General features: G+C 34.2%; 1 protein-coding gene across 2 annotated transcripts in view; it reads right to left on the bottom strand.

Moving 5' to 3' along the window:
* ATF7IP (activating transcription factor 7 interacting protein) overlaps window positions 1-23,880 on the bottom strand; it is a 115,084-nt gene that overhangs the window by 77,268 nt on the left and 13,936 nt on the right. Inside the window, exon 1 of one of the 2 annotated variants that reach the window (XM_018048453.1) lies at window positions 18,920-18,975. The exons of the other annotated variant lie outside the window; for it this stretch is intronic. The gene's annotated coding sequence lies outside the window, so the exon portion shown is untranslated. Of the gene's footprint in view, window positions 1-18,919; window positions 18,976-23,880 lie in introns of those variants that run through there. 2 annotated transcript variants of the gene reach the window in all.

The following is a 23,880-nucleotide window of genomic DNA, read 5'->3' on the forward strand; positions in this document are numbered from 1 at the left end:
TCAGTCTCTCTCAGCATTAGTCACTCAGTGGTGTCCAACTCTTTGCAACCCCATGGACTGTAGCCCATCAGGTTCCTCTGTTCCTGGAATTCTTCAGGCAAGAATACTGGAATGGGCTGCTGTTTCCTTCTCCAAGGGATCTTCTTGTCTTAGGGATCAAACCCGGGTCTCCTACATTGCAGGCAGATTCTTTAGCATCTGAGCCACCAGGGAAGCCCCAATTATGCTTAGTATGCATGCTTGTATGTATATAACACATTTACTCTGAAGAATCATAACGATGCCAAGCAATGTGAAGTCTAATATAATTAACTATGAAGTTCATGAGCTACTAAAGAATGACCAAAATTAAAAATAACTAAATAAAAGGAAAATAAAAGAGAAAAGGTAAAATGGGAAAAAAATCTTTTTTATTTTCAAGAATTTAAATTATAGCTGTTGAAATGAAAGGTTGGTTACAATCAAATCATATTAAAACAAATGTGGCCTATCAGAGTTTATGTTTTAAATATCTCAAAGCCTCCATTGTGTTTTAATAAAGTGGTAAATTAACTTTTAAAATGTTTTCTTTGGTCAAAAAAGGAATTCATGTATTTGATATTAGTAAAGTCTAAAAACTTCATTATGAAAATTACATGTAAAAGACTTATTTTTAATAAAGCTTATAAACAATGTGTTTAAGACATAAAAATGCAGAACAGTTTTAAGTAACAGAAAGAGCTCCAGTAAAGGATGAAAATACATCAGAAAAGCAATCCATTGGTAGTATATCCTTTTAAGAGTAGCTAGATTCTAAAATTAAGTTTAACCAAGCGTTTAAAAACATGAATATTATTATTTTAAGCAGTGGTCTGAATGAAAGGTAACTTAGCTTATTGTTTTACTTATTTTTCTTAATGTTGTATTCACATGTGACTTGGATATTCAGATCTAACTTAGAACTGTATCCACATCTTTAAGACAATTTAAATCTTAAATGTAAATTCATCTTGTTTACTTACCTGAACAAACTATGATCCTCATCAAAAGAAAAGATATGAATTAACCTATGAGTTATAATTAGAGAAGAAGAATGTAACAAATGGGTTGAAATTTGATAACAAGGCACAAATGTGAAAAAGTATTTTACAATTCCAGATATGTAAGTCAAATTATCACTTTAAATATATATCTTAGCACTTTATATTTCCTTAAAATTATTTAAAGCAGTTATTATATGTTTTAGTTTTACTGACACCAATTTTATATTTCAAGAGAACAGAAAAAGCATGAAATTTGCTGATTATTCAAAGTAAACATTTTACCATACACCAATTGGAATTTTGGGAGGACTGAACTATTAATGGCACCTTAGTGTTAAAAATTAGTACAGCAAGTAAATGCTCTAGAGAAGTTTAGATACATGCCAGAAATGTCACCCTGCTCAATCTCTCTATACTCTTACCCATCTCTAGACCCTGCCCTCCTACAACCCACAGGAATTCAAAATGTCATCTGAGAACCAAATATTCTGTGGCCATAGCCTATGTGTACAGAAGTTTAACTCTAACAAAAAACATAACTAAATTAAAAAAAGAAACCTAATCTTTCATTTCAAAGAGGAAACTCAAATTCTTCTCTGTACCTTTAATTTCTCTTCTGTAGCAAAGCAATATTTGCTAGTATATTATCATTGAATAGCTTTAACTAAAATTATGTTTACTGTAACTTTTTGAATTGATCTTATTTGCAAATCTATGTTTTTCTTCTGTTAGAATTAAAAAAAAAACTTTTGCTTTTGATAACAAGATCTCTCTTTGGCATACAACTCAGAATGGACCAGCACTCTTCCAGGGAGCAAAAAAGAGAAAAATTACATGCCCTCTCTGAAATCTCCCTGGCAAACAATGCATGAGAATATGATCTACTTGCATTAGGCAAATGTTCCTAAACAGCTTACTTTCTTCACAAGTTGGGCTATCAGAAGCTACTACAAAAATCTTGTGATATATTTTAAGAAAACACAGTTCCTTTACCAAAAACTAAGGATTATCACTTTGTTTTCTGTTAGAACCTAAAAAATCTGCAAATCTCACCAAAATATTATACTTTGGAAACTCTCTTAATCTCTCTCCTACTAACCATTAGACCAAGGAAGCCAATGTTTTCCACCCATTCTATAAACATATTGACTGATGATCATAAGTATTACTGAGATCTCATGTTCTTCTGTTCTCATTTAAATCTGCTCATATTAGTTGTGCTTGCTACTGAATTTTTTACTTTAAATTACAGACTACAATTAAACTTTGTATAAACTGATGAAATATGAATGCAAAAAAAAAAGATTTTTAGATCTGCATCAGTAGAAGATAATACTGCAGAAAAAAACAGATTGGAGAGAGTTGGCTTGGGTAAATCATTCAAGACCTTTAGGTCTAAAGTTTTCCATCTGGAATGAATGGAAAACAAAGGACTGAGAGGATCCTTGAATTCTGACTCTTAAATAAAATTTTAATAAATTCCACTCAAAAACCCATTGCTCTACTGAGAAATGGCAAAGATAGCTTGGAGTACTTGTGTATTTATCAAATGCCTACATGGTCACTATTATAGGACAGTTTTTAAGACACTAAAGAAACAATATGATTAAAAACTTTTATAGAAATATAACCAAAAATTTGTTACACATGTAAATTTTAACATAAATGTAGAAAAGAAATATAGGCAGTAATACAATCTGTAGAAACTTTTCTACTTGAATAACCATGAAAATTAGAAGTACTTTATTTTCCATTTACTGCTATCTCTCTGGTATAGACTATTTAATCCTAATAATAAAAACAGACTTTCAAATGAGTAATTACAAACAAGACCTCTACAGAGCCTTACTGTCTTCCTGATAGGGTTAGTACACCCAGTTTTTATGAGCCAGATTTCTGAAAACTGACTCTGCATAAAGGATAACTCAAATTCAAATGGGGGGGGGGGGAGATGGGGGCGAGGTGGGGGGAAGAGTATTCCTTTCTTACCAATCTCAATTGCACTTCTGCCCATAACCCTACTTATAATTCAGTTATATCCACAAGACTTCACAAGTAGTTGCTAAGCAACAGCAACATGCTGAGTTCAGGACTATTGGAAATCTGGCTGTCTGCCACATTAAAATATTTAACTGAGCCTAGAGCCTCCAGAATTTAAAAAAAAAAAAAAAAGAAAGAAAATGAAAGAAAAGGAAAAGGAAGGGGTTGGGGAGGGAAACCCAAATAAATACAATCATAAATGCAATAAGCCACCAAGTTCTTTTCAAGGGTTCACAAATTCAGATCAAAGACCTTACTTTGGTATTTTTAAATATTTATCATAGTTCACTAAAAAATTTTTTTATCATCCTTTAAATGTTGGAATACACATTCTAAAGTTATTCTACTGGAGAAGACATGTGATTAGCTAGGTCACTGTTAATGGCAATAACAACTTTCTCAATAATATAGTGTGCAGAGAACAGTCCTTGGAGAAACTAGGAGGGCAGTCTCTATGAAATGACTGAGACTTCCTATTAGATCTTAAGGCCCAGAAACAAAAAATTATACATTCTCATTAGAAGCACTCTATCCCTACAGGCGTGGCTAACTACTAAATGAAAAGAATTTTCTATCCTAAACTGCACTTTTTAAACATTTTAAACACCTCTAATAACTTAAAAATTAAGCATATTCAGATATGTATTAACATCCTAAAAATTAACTGTCATCTTTCAACAGAAACTGGAAAGGCATTGAGTATGTTCCCTAACTCATTCACTGGTAAAAATGAAAATTAAGAACATAAAGACTGCTTGTTTAGCTGATAATGGCAACTTCAAACCAATAGCAAACTTCATATTTAGTAGTAAAACATGACAAACATTTCCATAAAAGGCAAAAACAAAAAGTGTGGTACTATATTCATACATTTACTGTTCTAGAAATCTTGACAAAAAGAGTAAGACCTCAGAGAAGCTATAAAGAACAAAACATTTAATTCAGATTAGCGAGAAAAAAGGTATCTAGAAACATCAACATATAAGAAAAAGCCTTACAAAATTATGAAAGTATGTGAAATATTAGAACTATGCTGGGTATATGACTCAATGTAGAGAAATATCAAAGGCACAGAAAAGTAACACGTAACCACAAGTTTCAAGAAACACTTGAAACCTAAAGAGCATGGCGGGCTCGCACCCAGCCCTTCTCAGGCGCTAGGCCTCCTCCTTCCTTTCCTCCACCTGCCGGTCTTCCGTGGGCACCAATCTCGGCTTCTCTTCCAGGGAGGACAGTGCACTGAGTTGGGGTGCCTCACACCAAGGGCATGCCAATTAGTGGGCAGCAGCCTGCCAGCCTAGTGGCTGCACAGCCAAATAGGCAGAGCTTGTCACCTGGGGGTAGGAAGCAGGCCTACTGTGCAGCTGTGGTAGCAGAGAGCCCCCAGTTAAAAAAAAAAAAAAAAAGCATAGTGGTAATAGGATTAGTACCAGAATAAAAGAGTATCTATTAGCGAATTAAAAAGACAAAAAACTCAAAAGGACAAAAAAAAAAATCAAATAAGCAATTCAAAAAGGAACATAAGAAAAAATATTCAACTTCCATAATAATTAGAAAAAGACAAAACAAAGAGAAAATACTTTGTTTACATCAGATTGGCAACTACTTGGGATTCATGGTGGCTCAGACAGTAAAGAATATTGTTAGCGATAATGTACAGCAATGAGTAGCATCATACACTGCTGATATAAGACTTCAGTGTCATAAATATTTTCAGGGGCAAATAAGCAGAACTGTGTATCACTTTGATACACCAAAGGGCTTCCCTAGTGGCTCAGATAGTAAAGAGTCTGCCTGCAGAGCAAGAGACCCGGGTTAGATCCCTGGGTCGGGAAGATCCCCTGGAAAAGGGAACAGCAACGCACTCCAGTGTTCTTGCCTTGAGAATCTCATGGACAGAGGAGCCTGGTGGGCTACAGTCCATGGGGTCCCAAGGAGTCTGACAAGACTGAGCCACTTGCACTTGCACACACCAAAGAATACTTTGAGATATCCATCTTAAGTATTACTGATAATATATTTTTAAAAGGTAATGTATCAGGATATCTACTGCTGTACTATAATAGCAAACAAACAAATTAATAATCAATCCCTAATAGTTAAAAAATACTGGAAGATCCACTAAAGAATAAAGAACAATAAGAGAAATTAAGAACACAGTAGATACTTTTTATTGGTGTGAATATTAAGTATACAAGTAGCTACAGAATTCAACGTACTTAACAGTATAAACTTTGAAGTCAGACATACCTCTCTGAATACAGGTATGATCATTTCCTTCTTAAATAACCTGTCCAAGATACTTATCCTCTCCTTGCCTCAGTATCTTTATCTATGAAACTGAGACTATTATAACGCCTGCCTTCATAAAAATGTTATGGAGACTGACATAAATAGAAAATTCTTAGACATATAAGTAGTCAATAGTATTCAAAATTTTATGCAATTATGCTTTAAAATGAAAAGTAATATATTTATAAACATTTATATATGCATATAAATGATATTTCAAAGTCTGGAAGGATAAATGCCAAACTAGTTATAGCAGTTCCCTTGAGGAGAAGACAACAGATATTAACTTTTACTTAGACCTGATATATCAGTTTCAATTTTCAAATGACAACATATTTGTGTGATTTATCTTAACAGTTAAGCTCATTCCACTTTTCCCAATCTCTTTCATGCTAATGCTAAACCAAGGCAGCAGTGACGTTTATGAATGTAGACAGGGTAGTGACTCACACAGACATTAAGCTCCAGAAGAGACAAGGAAAGAAGGCTACCACTGAAACCACAAATTCCCAGCTTATGCCATGAGCAGCAAGCAACAGCTCCCTCATAATCACCTGGGTCAGCATACACCCAAAGTAAAATAGGTACTGTCAAGCACAAAGATGAGTACAATCAATTAAAAATTTCAGGGCAGGCAGAGGTAGGGATTATACAAAGGGCAAACAGAAAGCTAAGAGATATGAGGGATATATCCAGAAGCAACAACTTTCATCCAAGAGGAATTACAGAAAAAAAGAAAGGAGAGGGGACAAAAGGAGAAAAGTAAGAAAAAAACTTCACAGACCTAAAAAAAAAAGTTTTTCAAAGAAAAACTAATTACCAAAACAGACTAAATTAAATTTTTTAACACTTAGATAGACATACTATGTTAAGATTTCAGAAAACCCATATGAAGAAATACTAATAACTCAGAATTTTTTAAACATCATTTTAACTACAAAGGAATAAAAATTAAACTGACATCAGACTTGTCATCAGCAATACTAAACGCTAAAATAAAACAATAATATCCCCAAAGCTCAGGGGAACAGTTATTTTTAGCCTAGAATCCTATTGCCAGAAAATCAACAAGGATAGGAAAAATAAAAATATTACTCATGAGCAAAGACTGAGTTAATAGATTATTGCTAACATATATAAAGATATACTTACAGATAGAAGACAGCAAAAGACCCTAGGAAGAAACTCAGATAACTCAGATAAATAGCAATGCTCCACAAAACAAGTAAAACTCATGAGCAGACTAAAATAATTGAGGACCGACCATCTTTAAAACAAATATTCTGGAACAAAACACAAGATAATTACAAAACGGGAATTAATGGACTTTAAGATTGTCGAATAGGGAACAAAGGAATAAAGAAAATGATCAATCTAAAAGTTACTTAGGCTTCAAACTGGGTAAAATGACAAAAATATCAAATAAATATGTGCTATGTATTACCTTATAAAATAGCATAGAAAGGTTGAAAACTAACAGGTAAAAATGATACATGAGGCAAATGCCAACCAAAAAAAAGGTCAGCATATGTATAAAACGTACCTGTAACATATGAAACAAATTCAAATTTAAAATCCAGTAATGGAACAAAGAAGGTATTTCTAATCAATAAAAGGTACAATCCACTAGAAACATTATGTCTGATGTACCTAAATAATACCACTTCAAATCACATAAACCAAAAATATATTTTTAAAAATTTAAGGAAAAACTAATAAATCCAGAAAGATAGACACACCTCTTTCTAAATGCTATAGATGAAAAAAACATTAAAAATGCATTTCTCAACTAACATGCTGAAGTGAAGACGTAAAGTCTCTCAGTAAAAAAGTAAATAGAACTGTGTATCCAAAAAACCCAGAATACAAATTTTTATGAACAAAAATCAGCATACATCAATATTGACTGTGCATATGGTGACAAGGGAATATTAATAAATTCAAAGACCAACCCCTCCAAAATAATTCACACAAGGCCACATTCTCTAGCCATAACTTAACACAGTTAGATAAACAATAATGAAATGAGAGGGAAAGTTATCTTCTTATAAATTAAAAAAACAAACAAACTTTAGATTAAGGAGCAGTCAGTGGTAAAACAATATAAACAACAAAGTATTAACAAAATACCACCCAGGGAATTCAACTAAAATGACACTCAGGAGAAAACCTAAATGCATATATTAATAAAGAAGCACAAACTCAAAAATGCTAGTAAAAGTTATAAACCCAAAGAAAGTAACTATAATAAAAATTGAAAATTATAATGGGAAACTCAATAAAACAGCAAGCAATCAATGAAATCTAAAACCAGCTCTTTCAAAGACTTCCTAAAGGGGGAAAACAAGCAAGGAAAATCGAAAGAAAGCATAATAAACCACACTAGAAATTAAGAAAATATAAGATAATACACTTGGTTCAAATATTTAAGTATATTACATGTTATCAATGGAATACATGAAAAAGACTAAGGGATTTTAACTTATTGCAAACTCAATAAAATTCAGCAGTGGAAAGTGGCTGCCAAAAATGTCAATGCAAACTTAAAACTGGAGAACAGAAGTACACTGTCAGAAAAAAAGAACATTCTTTTTAGTAATGTATTTACTTATGAGCATCACAGATAAAAAGAGAATTTTAAATACAGTAGAATACTAGCGAGGGTGGGATGATTTGGGAGAATAGCATTGAAACATGTATAATATCATATGTGAAATGAATCGCCAGTCCAAGTTCGATGCCGGATACAGGATGCTCGGGGCTGGTGCACTGGGATGACCCAGAGGGATGGTACAGGGAGGGAGGTGGGGGGGGGGGGGTTCAGGATGGGGAACACATGTATACCCGTGGCGGATTCATGTTGATGTATGGCAAAACCAATACAATATTGTAAAGTAATTAGCCTCCAATTAAAATAGATTTATATTTAAAAAAATAAAAACAGTAGAATAAACAAGAGGATGACCAGGCTGAAGAATGACCTAGAGTAATGCAGTATATGAGCAAACGTCAGAAAAATGGTGGACATTTAGCCTAGAAAACACAAGATAATTTCAATGGCTTTCTTTAAATAGTGCAGATTTGTCATGTAAAAATTACAGAGCGATACACAGAGAAAGAGACAGACACAAGGTAGAGGGCAGGAACAAAACAATGAAAGGCCAATTTTGTCTCAAAATCTGCAAACGTTCATTGTTTTGGATGTCCAACAAAAGAAGGAACTGCCTTATAAAATTAGAGCCTTTCTTTTCTGCCATTAGAAATGTTGATGCAGAAGCCAGATAACTACCTGTCAGAAATAACAAACAGTAGACTCCAGTGCAAGGTGTGATGTTAGATTACTCTCGTGCGTTTCACTTCGAAGATCTTCTAAGTCTACACTGCTTGCTAAACAAAAGTTGTTGCCTAAGAGGAACACCAAAACTAAAACTTCAAATTTCATTCCCTAGATTTTTGGATCATGCACTCAAGCTTAACAGTCTCGAAGACTGCACATCTTTATTATGCTCATGTCCTTTATTTTTGTCTTATATGCCTCTTATTAGGTTTTTTTCTCTTAGACAGAATACTCCAATTTTCCATCATCTTTCTTTGCTGTGACCCCGAACTCTAATAGTAATCAATAAATGCCTCTGTTTTGGTTTAACAACTCCTTGCCTCTTTATCTATATACATATATAAACCAGTCTATCTCCACTGTCTTCCTAGCCCAACATTCTCCCAAACATTGCCTCAAAGAGAAGTCTGAAAACATTTCCCAGCTGTGCTCTCTACACCAAGAGAACACATCCAGCCTCATTCTTCCACTGAACCTCAAGTACATTATTCAAAATTGATATAATTTCTACTATCACCATTTCTCCAATTCTAGTGAAATTCTTTACTTGGAGGAAATATATCCACAAATATACATTTCTATACTTCAACAGAACATATATTAAAACACTCATTTTTAAAATCCCAAGCAATACAGTCAAAGGGCAACGGGAAATAGTTCGGGCCCTTAAAACATGAATGTGCCTTTTATCACAGTTGACCTCTAGATTTTAAGTATTCAACTATACAGTAATAAAGGACCAACTACCCTTCATCTAGAGAACTGAAGTCCCAACTAAAGCTAGCACTTTCAGGTTGCAGAAAGAACCTGCTATTTAACTCCCAGAAAAGAATGCAAAGGCAGAGAACTGCCTACTCTAATTCCTTCCCTCCATTTCTCTAAACTAGCCTCACTAACCCCTCTTAGCTTCATTCAACTTTCTTACCTCCCCACCCTCATCCCTCTAAAACTCTTATATCAATCTGTAATATATCTTATCATTGGCCATACTGATACAGCGTGAAAGAGTGAAGGACAGGAGAAGGCACGCTGCAATCCATGGTGTCACAAAGAGTCTGACAAGACTTAGCAACTGAACAACAATACTGATATATCAGTATGCATTTCTTTATAAATATAAATCTTCGTATCTTTTCATGCATGCTGAGTTGCCTCTGTTATGTCCGACTTACAGTAACAGTTACCATGTTCATTATTTTATATAGTTCTTTATTTTTATTTCAATGAGATTTTTTGTATGCAATTTTTCAGACACACACAAAAATAATAATAAACGCTCATGTACCTTTCACTGAGCTTAAGAAATAAAATATTAGACTCAACAGAATTTCTAATTAACACATTCGTGTTAGTTTTAGATTCTTAAATCCACATCATAAAATGGTGATGAATTTAAATATGTGGAAATGGAAATGATAAAGGTGGTAGGGAACACTTGACCATGTTAAATGTATAAACATACATTACCTAATGTATGTTAATGAGTCACTTGTGAAAACATAAGCATTCTGATTCTGAAGTCAAAGGGGGTACATTTAAACTAAAACTTCATGTTTAGTAAGGTTACAAAAAGTCATAGCTCTTTATGTACCAGTTGGTGTCACTACAACTGAGAACACAGTAACAGGACTATGAAGAGACCTAAAGCTGATTTCTATGTAATAAGAACATATTGTATGCATGAATAATACTCATACATGAAGCCTACTGTTAATTTCAATTTAAACCTGAGATAAATTAGAGAAGATGAAAATATTTTTAAGAAATCAAATCCAAACATGACATTCAGAATCTCCTGAAAATTAACAGTAAACAATCTAGTAATCTTGGTACTAATAAAACTAAAAACAAAAAACTTCCCAAAGGTGAGAGACAGAGATAAGGCCTGAGGATGTAGGGGAGGGAGAAGAGTTATCATAGAAAAAGGACCTGAATCTCTTACCTGTGGGCAGCTTGATACTGTGAAAAAGACTTCCTCTTCTGTTAACCACTGCTACTCAGTTCATTTGTATAAGCATAAAAGCTAATGCAGATTTCTAGATCAGCTTTTTTAGAGCCTTAATTCCTTGTTTGGTACATATTCATTTAAAAAAAAATAGGAATACAGTAGATTGGCTACATATTAAAACTCCTTTCAGTGGTTCACATCTGTTGTGTAGTTTGTGCAGCAAACATCCTATCAACCACAAAAGCCAGAAAACATCAGACAGCATGCCAGTGAAGCGCACAGAACACTCAACGTACATCTTCCAAAGGACTGTTGCAAGTGAAGATGCCTAGAATCAGAATTCTTTTGTATAGCTTTCTATGCTGCCAACTATTAGGTCTGCAGCAACTGTGTGCAGTTAAGTACCTCCCACATATTACCCAATAGTATCAATAGGTACAAATCTATAAACGCAGAACAGAAACTTAAAAGGCTTATAGCTTCCTACTATTTCACTTATTCACTGGCAACTGTGGAGGTCTCAGTACTCCTATTCTAAGGCATCAACTCTGTTCTTTCAGTCCAAAAGGCTGCATTCTTATACATTCCAAACAGAAAATCCATGACACATATTATTTGCTGCCCTAGCACAGCCAGACTGCAGTTACAGCTAGCTGGCGCCAGTAAGAACAATTTACATAAAGCAGTCCACATTTGATGACCAAACTGAAGAATACTGCTGAGTAAACCCTCCCCCATTTGTTCCCCAACAGGCACTGACTGGTTCTAGAATATATCTAGTTATCTATTTACTAACATGATTAAAATCCAGGTAATAAGAAAAAACCAACTTAGAGTTCTTATATAACTGAAATTCTAACCCCACTACATCAAAAATATTTTTCACCTCCAGAGATATTCAAAAGCCTTAATTTGTGGCATAGATCAACATGATTACATAAATCCAATGATTGCTACTTTAACAATCATTAAAAATATAAATTATAATTCATATTAGCTAAAAGCTGTCCTTATTTTACTCTACAGCTGCCTCTCAAATTTTAATTAATCACTTAAATAGTAAATGATCATTAAATAGACGTGTTCTTAGAATCATATTGCTTTATGTTTTACCAGATAATAAGATAATACATCTTCAAGTGTCACTATTACGATGTTTAAATTATTCGACATACTTACCACTGGTGAATATTACAAAAGTATGCACTCAATATCAACACTTAGGCATGTTACATTACAAGTATCTACATAAGAACATATTTTGTGTGACATATTCTTTTTGAACTTAAATCACTTATGTACTGTTTTAATGGATCAGATCTGACTGGGTAAGAATTGAGTCATTATCTATGAAAGTGCTAGTCACTCAAGTCATGTCTGACTCTGCGACACGATGGATTATATAGCCTCTGTCCCTGTAATTCTCTAGGCAAGAATAGGGGAATGGGTTGCCATTCCTTTCTCCAAGGGATCTTCCTGACCCAGCGATTGAACCCAGGTCTCCTGCACTGCAGGGAGATTCCTTACCATCTGAGCCACCAGGGAAATCCATTTAATATGCTAACTAAGGGTTATCCAAAATATGTTCCTTATTTTTTAATCTTATGTTCAGTTGTCTTAAAACACAGGTCTTAAATTATCCCTACTGTGCAATAAATAAGGCTCTAAAGGAAATGATAAAGCTATATAAAAACAGGAATTGGTAGACTTCTAATACGTGGATAATCCTAAATGTTACCCATATTATCTCTGATAAGCAGTAGTAGATTTTCTAAAAAAACAACTACATTCCCCTCTTAGGGTCTGTGCTCCACCAGCATCATATGAAGGGACAGGGACAAATATATAAGATCGTGTGACTTCATATAGTAGACACTGTGCAAGTTAACACTTGGTGGGAGGAAAGATTTTATACCAAAAGAACAACTGATCATAAAATCTCAGAGTCAGAAATCATCTAAGTATTATATTCATTCCAGTTTTAATTTTGATTCCTCCCTCTCTCTTTCTACTTTATACACCCAACTTTTTGAATAAATGTACTTTAAAATCAAAGGACCTAAAGTCCTTTAGTCCAGCATAAAATATAATGTTAATAACAAGTAGAGACTGTTTTTTAAAGCAAAATAAATTAATCTCAACAATGAATTAATTAATCATAAGAAGCTCAAATTTTCTGCAGCCTGCTTATCTAAGTGTCAAGAATGGAAGGTACCACAGTAAAATTAAAATTGAGAAACAATGTTTCTTAAACTAACAATGGTAAAGAATCAAGGTTTTATTTCTAATCCATTACAGATTAGTACTCTTGTAAAACAATGAAGATGAGTTATCTGGGGGTGAAGGAAGCATATAAAATATATGACTTTTATTCTTTGATATGATATAAAATTATTTTCTTATTTTCTTAGATTGATGTAAAATTTTCTAGACATTCTTAATTTTAGTTATCTAATGGAGGACCAGGAACAGATTAACTGATAACTGACCCTGAACTGACCCACAGAACACATTTTGAGTAGGGTTCACCCAGCTAGTCACTACCCCATCCCAGCTCCAGCATTTTCAGTTGAGCATCTCATATTTACTTCTATGTTCCTTTTTCCCCTGCCCCAATGTAAACTCCTTGAGAGCAAGTGATCTTGTATTCCAGCTATCAAAATGGTACCTGGCAAATTAAGAGGGGCATAATAAATATTTATTAAATTTGTTGATTCAACTGATCATTTCACAGTACATTTTTGTTTCACTGTATCATGCTGCCCTAGCACAAATAAAAACTCTTTGCTTTGTCCCCTTCGGGCTCTTGAAGGTCTTCAATCTGAGATTTAAACACCTTGCTCTTGGGCATTGTTACTGTGTATCAGCCAGGGCCCTAACAATCCTCTCTCCCTAAACCCTTTTCTAGAATACCTAGTACCCCAGACCTCTCAATTTCATAATGATTAAAAAAAGAAACACAGAGCAAAACAACTGCTGGAGGGAACCTTGTGAGGAACAAGGAACGAATCTTACTCATACTTTATTTGTATCATACACTACACTAGGTACTTTGTTTTGCCCATTTAAATCCCAGTATCAACTCTATATGGTACTTTATCCCCATTTTAAAGAAAACTGAAATTCTGAAAACAAATAGCCTCCATCCCATAAAAATTAATGAATAGGACCAATTGAGCACTTACTCTAAATAGGCATTATATTGATACTCTGAGCACTATTCTAACAAATGAGTGGAAGAACATGAATTCACCTTGACCCTGTTTGATGCTAAAGTTCGTATTCTTATCTGTAGTCCAACCACCTTCCTCATTTAATGGTCACAAAATGGCATCTAGAGCTTAAATAATTTATCCAAACTATGCAACTACTCACTAGCAGCACGAAAATAATCACTTCCTGCCTTCTACACTAATACTTTCTGCTCTTCATACCATGATGCTTGTATGTCAGCAAAAAAAAAAAAAAAACACATCAGTCAGATGACTCCTCTGGGCAGTACTGTCAGGTTTACTTCAGCAGAGAAGGTAGACACCCTCAGATGCAGAAGCAACTCTAGACTTTTTTTCTGGTGTTAAACTCCCCCTTCTCATTAAACTCAAAGATTTATTGAGCAAGCACTATTTTCATTATTTCCATACTTACACATTAATGTCCAATAACAGACTTACAAATTACTAATAGAGAACACTCAGTGAAAGTTCTAACCTGAGCAATTTATTAAAAATCCCTTATGTGAATAAACTTTATTCTTTCTTCCAAATGACTTCCTCTTTCAGGAGTTTAAGAAGTGGGAAAACTAGGGAGTCAATCAATGTTTCCTGTGCAAGTTAACTGGATTTTCAACTTTCCCTAAAGCTTTCTCTCTAACTTGAAACTCACTTTCTAAAAATGAGTAACATTCTTCTAGCACATCACTGCAGTTACCAATGTCATGGCATTACAGGAACACTAAGAAGCTGGCTTACACTGGAAAATGTGGAATTCAAATTCACATCAGATCAAAATTATACACTACCATGTTCCATGGATCATCAAGGAAGTCTTCACATAGCTGAGATGGTGAATCTTTTATACATGGAAGTGAAATATTAACAAAAACAAGTATATAAAATGGCCTACGAAATTATCTAGTCTAGTACAGTGAGGAGAACTTTCTATTAGGAACTTATTCATTTTAAGTGTTAATATTTCTTACTGGAGAAGGAAATGGCAACCCACTCCAGTGTTCTTGCCTGGAGAATCCCAGGGACAGGGGAGCCTGGTGGGCTGCCGTCTATGGGGTCGCAGAGAGTCGGACACGACTGAAGTGACTTAGTAGTAGTATTTCTTAATCAATTTAAGCAAAACTCTTTTATAAAGTTCATTCCATTTACCTGTTCAGAAAATTGCACATTGTGAATATAATTTAATATTTTTTATTCAATATCATCATTAAAAACATCAATAATGATATAACAAATAAATATAGTAATAGATTTAATACAGTGATAACATGTAAAGAGAATTTATTATCACATTAAAAGACTTTGAGGAACATGTTCCTAGTTTGTATTTTTTTAACCACTTAACTTTCAAATGAATGTCACTTTTTGCTGATGTCAGTGGATCTCCTTCAATCAGTAACCATGGTACTCTAATATAAAATCCAAGACAAGACAAATGTGTCGTATCTTCTAAACAGTAAGCTGATTTTACATATACTATCTCTCCTACCACATGAAGTAGGTTAGATCTTACTTATGTTTACTTTCTTCTAGATGAGAAGCTGTATTTTAGATATTAATGGCTGCCAACAATCTGTGAAGTAAGCAGGATAGGGATTTAAAAGGAACAGCTCACAGGAGCCCAGAAGGTAATGTGAATCAATGAAGAGGACCAGCTGTGAGGAGGAGGCCTTATCTGAAGGAGACTATGTACTCAACTGTAGATTATTTTTCTCAAGCAAAATACATTTCTAGCACTACCCAATATTCTGTTTTCTAAAAGATGAGACATGCAGATTTTTGTGTAAAATCTGGCAACTTTAAGTATTAGAGAAATACAGCAGTGGTTAAAACATTAAAGAAGTCTGCTCGCTGCCAGTTTGTGGCCACTGAAACAGAGCTATACATACTGTAAGGACTCTCATCTGTACTGAAACATAAAACTCTTAGGCCCTGAATTCAAGTTATCTCTTTAGAAAAAGTTATTTTCTCACCGCATGTGTGGACTACTCAGCCAGACTGGAACCGAAACATTCTCCTACTCTAATTTCTGCAATGACAACATTCTTTATTGGCTTGACTTAATAAATACATCTGCCACTACCCACATACAGCAAAGGAAGGCTAATTTATTCAACAGAGAGGACCCAGGAGTACAAATATGAACATATCAATTACCAGGTGGATACAATGGTGTTAGTTACCACTTCTGAGCATGAGTTCTATGAGAAATTTCCCATTCTTTCTAAACATAACACTTTCCCTGATCCAATCGTATTTGATATAGTATATGACATCTGAGAAAAGAAACTGAAGAGCATTCAAGTACTACAGGAAAGTTAGTATGCTAGATATTTGTGGAGTATTTTCTGGTATTATTCAAAAACATTATGTAAATCGCCAACATATCCTTGCCAAATAGATAGGATTTTTTTCTTCCATTTCATAGATAAGAAAATGAGAGTCAGAAAATGTAAGTTAGCCAATATAAGAAAAAGGTAGCAAAAGTATAATTCAAATATAGGTTTGAACTCTTGGTCAATGTTCTTTCTGCTACCTCAACATTTCTCTCGAAGATTTATGCTAGCAAAATGGCTTGTGAAAAGGGATAAACAAATGAGGAGGGCAAAAAGTGACAAAATAATAATGTAACACGTTAATTACCCAGCACCCAGATTTATTATGCCCTCAATTATTGAGCATAATAGCTAACATGGAATTCAGCATAGAAAATTTAAAAACTGTCACCAATCCTAAAAGTAATAATCCCAGTGAAGTCAAGTTTATGTTTATAGTTGCTTATGTTCATAGCTGCAAAAGTACAACACGGCACTGAAAGAATCAGAAATGAGTAACCACAGTGTACTGGTGTTTCCTCTTGTCTAAGTAATAATCAGTGGATTCATCTTGTGGAGGGTAAGATGGATGTAAATTTTATAGTCCACAATAGAAGGCAAGAAGAATGGATCATTAAACTTTCCTTGAGGCCCTACTCTGAAGGTTAACAGAAATTGATCAATAATTTCAACCTAGTCAGTTTCTCTCCAGCAATAAAGAATATAAAACCAAGTAGCTGGTTTACATCATATGCAATTTTTGAAATACAGTGAGCTGTTTGTACTATAAGAAGCCAAAAAAATAAGAATGATTAGAGTCATAGCACATTCACTTTCCTATTTCATACTCTAGGGCAAAACCTTACTGAAATGAAATGCACAATGGATAGAATCGCTCACATCTATTGGATTTGTCACACATATTGGATTCGTAGTTCTTTTACTTTTTCACAGGCAAGCTCATATGTACTTTTACAAAAAGAAATGTTCAGATTATGAGAATTTATTATGGCACACAAAATAAGTCCTAATAACTTTACAAAGAAATTAATACATAAAACGAACATACTGCAGCTGTTGATAAAACTGAGCTAATGATCCCAAATACATTTTAGGCCACTGAATAAATAAATACTGATTAAGCTAGGAAAAACAATAATGTTGCTAAAAAAGTTTAAAAATAAGAACAAGTAAAAACAATTTCAGGGCAAGGCAGCAATTTTAAACTGTTAAATCATGCAAATATAAGTCTTACACACTACTTTCATGAAAATTTGTATATCAGAAAAGAAATGAAGGATATATGTTCTAGAATACTTTTCAAGCTGAATTCCACAGTCCCTTAGCACCTAGATGTCTACAAATAGGTGACCTAGATCCTAAAGACCATAATTGTCATACATGATCTGGTTTCAAACTTTCATTTTTATCGTAACAGCCTAATTGTTCTCATTTTATTAAGTTTATAAGTAAATGTCATAAGTTTACATTATAAAATACTTACACAATAAATACACCATTCATATATCCCTTTTATATGCTAGGATTCTTCATAACAATTTAAGGTGCAAAAAGTTACTATTTTTTAGAAGCTGCTGTATTTAGAAAGTCCAAAACTTACTGTTCTATGTCATATTAGTCAGGGATATATTCATAATACTCTTAATAATAAAGATAGAGGGATGCACTGTATCACTTAGAAAAAAAAATTTACGTACTGCGATTTAAGTATCAGTGCTTTAATTATAAATAACTGTTCTGCTATCTGAAATAATACAGTAACAAAAATTTAATCCTCCTACTTTCTGGGTCACTACCGACTTACAACATCTCAATAAAGTTTTCTACTTCAGAACAACGTTAAAAAAGCTTTTTGAAAACTTTGAAACTAAATTAACAAAGTTACTGAGTCTTAGTTTAAGTATACTACAGATTTTAACTAAGTTAAACTGGACACACATAATATCACTTAATTAACTAAAAAACTGAGACTTACTTCAGTCCTGTTGCATAAGAATATATTAGGTACAAAGAAAAAGGGTATCCAGACCTAGAAAATGTGAGCGATTTCTAAATTCAAAATCTGAATCTGAATGTCAATTTAAGCAAAAAATATAATGATAAAAAGTTAGCTCCATCAAAACTGTGAAAGAACTGAGTGGCCGGGAGGAGGCAGCATAATAATAAAGAACTGGAATGCACAGTACAAAAAAAGTAACAGTGCTAAAAATTTTTTTAAATTTTTGTAACTGTGATTTATATCCAGAAAATTAACATTCTTCCCAGAAAGCAACCAAACAATACCTCCAAAACAGATACACACATACAAACTTAGAAAAATCACAATTTTCGTGCAAAACAAGACTTATCTATGGCTTCTTTAAAAAAAAAAAAATGTGAGATAATATATTGTTCTTTGTTTCTACAAATAAATAACAAGCACACTGAATTTTCCAACATAAAGGGAACATGAAGTTAATCAGAGCCAGAAAAGCACTACTGTGGTGATCAAATGTTCTGGTAACGACAGAACATAAGATGGTGAGAAATTACAGGAATTTAACCTTTGACCTCACTATGCTATGTACTGTTTCCATAAAAGAAGCTTATAGGTTCTATCAGCAAACATTTCAACTTCTTAACAAGCAAGCTCTAAGTTCACCTTCCTATATAAACTTAGTAAAATGCAAATATTTTTTAATTAAAATGTTCAGAGATAAAGAGTAATTGGTTCTTACCTCTGGTCCTGATGCAAGTGACAGGTCTCCTTAGTAGCATAGTGGCTGCCTAAGCAGTTACAAAGACTAGGTTAGCAGCCATTTTGAGACAGCTGCACTGTCTCAGTTGCACTAAAGTGTAATTAAGATGGCTGCAGTGTGCACTCAAGAACTCACACAGTGGAAACTCAGCTATGTATCAAACAAAGCCCCTCCCACTATGTCAGCCTGCAGGAAAGTGAACACTAACAACAGCTAATGCAACAAACAATGCAGCTACTCAGAACACAGAGAACAGAAGGCAGCAAGCCAGTTGTGTAACATAATGCCTGCGGATCCCGACTTGCAATACAGAGTTTGGGTACATCCTGATCCCAAACAGCTGAAAGTCCATGCCACATATTAGCAGTTACAGAGATAGAGCCAAATCACACACAGCAAACATCAGGGAATTCGCTTGAAAGAAAGCCTCCATTTCAGTCCAGAAAAAAAAAAAAAAAGAAAGAAATCAAACTCTGCTCAAGGTCTTTTTTTTTTTAACTCTTTTATAGTACTTTTTACATGAAAAGAGTGCCAATTTTTATAATTCCTAGAAAATTAAGTTTTTTAAATCCTAATAATCAATTTCAACTTATAGAAAGCTAGTTAAAGATTTTCCCATAGAATCTAAGCTCCAAAGTGCTCAAATCTAGCCAATGGTTAAACCTTGCAATCAGATTTTTGACTCTTGACAATAATTTTAAATAAGTACTGGGGAGGACTAGAGACTTTACAGCTAAAATGGCAACAAAGCTTATTTTGCGTAACCTGCAATAAAGGTAAAAAAATTTCTTCTAGTCTGTAGACCAGATGGTCACAAAGACATCTCCAGGTGAGTGGTTGGTCCCAGGGCAAATTTAATTTCATGCCCTGGCACAGACCTCTCAACATTTTGACATGGATGAAAAGCAAATAAAAATAAAGAATGTAGACACCCTCAGGAGAAAAAACAAATAGGAAGAACAAAAGGGTAAAATTCAGTCTGAAAGTGGGTATATTAACAACAAGAATTCGTTTTTAGCATTCCAGTCCAGTTCAGTCGCTCAGTCGTGTTCGACTCTTTGCGACCCCATGAATCGCAGCACGCCAGGCCTCCCTGTCCATCACCAACTCCCGGAGTTCACTCAGACTCACGCCCATGAAGTCAGTGATGCCATCCAGCCATCTCATAACCAACCATTAAAAGAAAAAGGACAAAAGCACAGAAAGAACCTGTTTGCTTGATAACTCACATCAGCTAGGAAATCCATCTTTTCCTTTTCTCTTACTTGGTTTACCTTCCTAAATTTAGCTGCCTTGTGCTCTCTTGTCTCTATCCACCACTAAAGGTAGGTATTTACGAAAACTTGCTAAGGGTGTGGTAGGGATTAGCCAAAAGGAGATTGGCCCCCAAAACTAACGATTGCATAAGCTGAGTGATAGGCACATGGAGCTCATTATTTCATTCTATTTCTGTATACATTTGAAATTGACCATAATAAAGGTTAAAAACAAACATTCTGCTTTTTAAAAGTCCTTATTTATCCTCCGTGAGATTAGTCAGACAATGTAAACTGCTTTAAGTAGTGCATTAGGGGAAGAAAAGTCGATATTAATATTTGATCCAAGCCACATTAATTCTTCAAAAATATAATGGATTCTCTGAGGGTGGCTCAGATCTATTTGTTAAAAGCCAAGAAATTGGTAAACTGGGAAAGATTCTAACAGGACAGACATTACTGTAGCACCAGAATGTGGCTAAGGTTAATGGCGAAACAACCAACCAAAACATTTTGAGCTGCCTCGTGAACAGCAGTTGATATTCAAGCAGCAGATTCTTTTGGAAGCTTGTTCTACAAAGATTTACATTATGTAACATACCTTCAAGTGTAGCGTTCTCCCCCACACTCCTTAAACCTCCTATGTCTTGCCAAATACCTTTCCAATGGAAATACTAAGTACTTTTTTCTCAATCTAAGCTTTCCAGGGCAAGCTAAGCTGCTGGCTATTGGCTATTTGTGCTTAGTCGCTTACTTTAGTCCCACTCTTTGTGATCCCCGGGACTGTATGCAGCCTGCCAGACTCCTCTGTCCATAGGGATTCTCCAGGTTAAGAACACTGGAGCGGGTTGCCATGCCCTCCTGTAGGGGATCTTCCCAATAGCTCTTACTGCCTTTAAGAGCTACCTTTTCACCTAATTTAGATTTCAAAATAAGAAACATAATCTAAGTCCCCTCCTTATACCAATCCTCCTCCAGCCACTACAACCAATTTACCACCAATGTATTTGTATTCTATTATCCCAAGACACTTTGAGTCGAATCAATAAATATATTGATTGTCTACATGCAAGGGGCTTTAGAAGACAAGGAGTAGAAAAGTATATTAACATAAATCAAGATTTCATGTAAGTTTTATATACATTGTTTAAAGTAATTCTCACACTAACCCTACAAAGTGGGTTTTTCTCCAATTTGTGATTGAGGAAACAGGCTCAGAGATTAAATAACTTCATGAAAGTGCTAATAGCTAAAATATATTCTAGACTACATTCAGCCTATGCCTACTTGAGCTTTGTCCATCCCTTCCCACATGGGTTCTGTTTCTGTGCAACACGTAAACAACTTAGAATAATGGTTAGGCTGCTACTCAGAGAACTGGTGTCATTGCCAGTTTCACTCCTTATCCCAAAAAAACTATGCTGGTTTACCCAATAAATCCTATTCATAATTCAACCTAAATTATCTTATCACTGACAATCCTTTTTTTGCTCTCCTTTCCCCTTATTATGCACAAACCCCAAACCAGGTGTACTTGGCTCTCTCAAGATCTTTTATACGTACCAACATACTCAGCATCTTTTGTCATTGACATCTTTACATATGAGTCCTTACAGGACAGAAATCAGAACCTAATTCATTTTCCACTCATTTCCATAGTGTGAAACACAGTTTTTATTTGCTCCATATTTGGTGAGTTGGGATTAATTCCTTGTTTTTTAATTTTTTTTAAATGCATTTTATTGAAGTATAGTTGATTGACAGCATTGTGTTAGTTTCTACTGTACAGCAAAGTGACTGTCATACACATATATAACTTTTCATATTCTCTTCCATTATGGTTTTTCACAGGATACTGAATACAGTTTCCTGTGCTACACAGTAGGACCTTGTTGTTTATCCATTCCCTATATAACACGCAGTCTGCATCTACTAACCCCAAACTCCCAATCCCTCCCCTACCCCACCCTACTCCCTTGGCGACCACAAGTCTGTTCTCAATGTCTATGTGTCTGTTTCTGTTTTGTAGATATGTTCATCTGTGACAAATTTCAAAGCCCATATATAAGTGCGATCTTATGGTACCTGTCTTTCTCTTTTCTTGTTTTTTAAATTATGAAAGTACTATAAGACATTTACAAGAGACTTGGAAAATACAGACCATAAGTTATATACAGTTCCATTATATATTACAATTATTTTAAGTAAATGAAGATTTTTAGCTGGAGTTTCAATATCAAACTCTCAAAAATTAATAGCATAGACAGAAAAGTAGGATATAGTAGACCTGACAAGCACTATGAACCAATTTAACATAATTAAAAGACTTACACAACTTTACACACAACAGCAGGATACAAATTCTACTCAAGTTCCCATAGACTACAAACCAGGAGGCACTCGAACATATCCAGGGTAATTCCCTGTGTTTTCATTTCTTTCACAAAAATCTCTGAAAATTTTACATCTTTAAGAACCTTCATTTTTAGGATCTCAACTCTTATTCTCTAGGAAGGAGAATATGTCAGCTAAGTTTTTAACTGTCAACTTAAAAAACTCTGCACCTCAAAATCCAAGGTGGAAAAAATATCTTTTGTAGAGCATTTTTCAGTTTTTTAAGTGTTTTGTTTTTTTTTAAATAGGCACTATACAGGAGATAACATGTGCTTAGAATAGCTGAATTCTGGAAAAAAAAAAGTCTACAGAAAATTACAAATATAATCATATTATCTACTTTCAAAAATTTCAATACTACTAAGAAAGAGTACAGCTTGATTATATAATGTCAGAGATTATAATCAACTTGTTTTAGGTAGAGAGTCTTAATAAACCCAATTAATGTTAATTTGCAAAAGCAAACACATTTGGAAGGCATTTCTAATGCAAGGTAAACATCTCCATGACTACTCAATGTTTTACCCTTTTCCTAAGTAAAACTAGCACTCTCATTTCACTCTTACTATGACCATGTAAAATAATGGTATTTGCCAGGGGTCACACAAGTAGTAATGAAAAAGAACCATAAGAGAATTAACTTTAGTCAACTACTATACTTTCAATGTATCACATATCATACTATTAGAAAACTCTGCATATGTAGAATGTTGAAACTTCCATGGAACCTAAACAAATGGCTTCACTGTATTAAGTATAAAATACATTTTTATTAATTTTATTAATACACTTTAATTACACAGGTTACTATCAACATTAAAAGTAACATTAGATGGTTATTAAGATGGTAAACTGAAAACACCTAACTTCACTCACTCAAATCCCATTAACCTACATTGGAGGTATTTTTTGAAGGCATGAATTCTCAAGAACAAAGAGAATAGTAAGAGGGACAATAGCTACAAAGATTTCTGGGAATTGGAAAATAAGCAGAATCACTGGTAACTAAGCAGTTCCCAAAACACTACATTCTAAGTTGCATAAGGAATAAGTTAGGAACCAGTTTGATTTACATGGCAGAAACTTCAAAAGACGTAGAAACCAGAATAACTAAGCACTTTGGAAATTGAGGTGAAGGAAGCAAATAGTAAGATGGCATGACTAAAAATAAGAATATTAGTGAAAGCTGTTTGTGAAGCAGTGAAATCTCTAGATGTCCTTCCCACATTCTACTGAATACCTGCTCTCCCCAATCCTATTAAAGATCTGAAAACAACATCCACAGTTTAA

The sequence above is a fragment of the Capra hircus genome, chromosome 5 (assembly GCF_001704415.2).
Source record: "Capra hircus breed San Clemente chromosome 5, ASM170441v1, whole genome shotgun sequence".
In the NCBI taxonomy this organism is placed as follows: Eukaryota; Metazoa; Chordata; class Mammalia; order Artiodactyla; family Bovidae; genus Capra; species Capra hircus.